The 1,675-nt window shown below is 57.0% G+C and overlaps 1 non-coding gene across 1 annotated transcript; it reads right to left on the bottom strand.

Annotated features, from left to right (window-relative positions):
* Positions 1-1,321: 1,321 nt before the first annotated feature.
* On the bottom strand, positions 1,322-1,394 carry TRNAT-UGU (transfer RNA threonine (anticodon UGU)). The gene has a single exon. It is a non-coding gene; the product is annotated as a tRNA-Thr (tRNA).
* Between the last annotated feature and the right edge of the window lie 281 nt (positions 1,395-1,675).

The raw sequence follows: 1,675 nt of genomic DNA on the forward strand, positions 1-1,675 counted from the left end.
TAAACAAATTACACAGCCCTTTATTAGCACAAGCGCAAATACTTTCAGATAATCTGTGCAAGCGGCACACCAGAGATCTGGTAATGCTCTGATTAGGCACGGCAAAACCCAGCTCCTCTTCTGCACAGAAGCTGTGGCCACATTGTGCCAGTCCCCAGAGAAAACAGAGCCTCTCACGGGACCACCTACAAGGACCTGCTCCAAGGACTTTGGGATGACTGCTGAACCACGGTGGACCTGGTTCATTATGTTAGTCAACTGATACACTGAGATTAGGACAAAGCGCTATTTTCCTGGACAAGACAGGGAACCAACATTGCAAACAAGTCATTCTAAGCAAACTGTGCAACAGCCCACAAACGCAGCAAATTCAAGCGCTCTTAGGACTCTTTGGGCCTCGTGGTATAGCCTTAGTCCTGCCATAAGCAGGAAATGCCCTGTCAATCCCCTGCTCCTCTCCTCGCAGCAACGGCGACTCAGACAGCCCTGTGCCTCACCACGGCTTCGATCTGCTGGCGGCAGAAAAGGTCGCTGGAGAGAGGCTGTCGTGCCGCGCACCACCCGGAGGAGTACAACGCTGGCTGAGCGCCCCACCATTGCCCCCACGTCGCCCGCCTCAGGCACCCCAAGCCGCGGCCTCCACCAGTCACACGTGTTTTCAACAACTACGCCGTGGTTTGAGACCCTTGCAACACGCGCGCTGCAGGTGTTGGCCTCCGCCCTTGCCAAAACGTATATATTAATTTTCCTGCTTGATGGTGGTAATGACTGATGGGGGGGTTGCAATGCTAGAACTGAATGTCTTGCTCACAGCTGTTCTCTGAAAAATCTAATGCATATTTTTACAGCGCGCTTCCTATTACACTTCCTCTGTCCGGCCCTTGGCACAGAAATAAAACCAACAGCTCTGCTTCCCTGACCAGCTGTGAAGAGTCAGATAATCCTGTCCAGCTTAGCTGCCACTCAGGGGCAATTTAAACCCCTTTTTAAACCCCTTAACAGCATTTTGCCAAAGTGCCCATCAGGGAAATTGTGATGTGAGCTGTACGAATATTTATTCGGTGGTCCCCGTGCAGCTTTCCAAAGAGGGTGTTGTTCTCCCCACGCCTGGCCAGACTGGAAAGAAGCCCCAAGTTAATTCGGAGAGCAGCATTATTGTTAAAATTCGGATTTTATCACAACTGTTTGTTTCCTAAATGCTTCCCTTAATAACAAAACCCATGAAGACCACACCAAAACACCCAAACCTACCCCTAGCCTAAAATTAGGCTCGCCGCGCACCCATCGGGCCACTTAGAGAGAAACAGTCAAAAGGACACCCAGGCCCCAGCGAGGATCGAACTCGCGACCCCTGGTTTACAAGACCAGTGCTCTAACCACTGAGCTATGGAGCCGCCGCTTACAGGGCGCGCGACGTCTCCCTAAGGCGCCGCGCTGCGCCAGGCCCGAGCCCGCCCCGCCGCCTGGGAGCGCCACGGCCTCGGGCGGCAGCGGGACGGGGCTCGGCTGCGCCGCCGCCGCCGCCGGGAGGAGCCCAAAGGCCGCTGGCGCCGCCGGGTGCGGGGCTGGGGGCGCCGCGGACGGTCCGCACGGCTCCCCGCCCGCCCCCAGGCCCCCGCAGGCGGCGCCGCCCTCCCGCGCCGCCAGGGGGCGCTGCTGCCACGCCGGCGCGGCC

This window comes from Struthio camelus, chromosome 5 (genome assembly GCF_040807025.1).
Source record: "Struthio camelus isolate bStrCam1 chromosome 5, bStrCam1.hap1, whole genome shotgun sequence".
NCBI classification, from domain to species: Eukaryota; Metazoa; Chordata; class Aves; order Struthioniformes; family Struthionidae; genus Struthio; species Struthio camelus.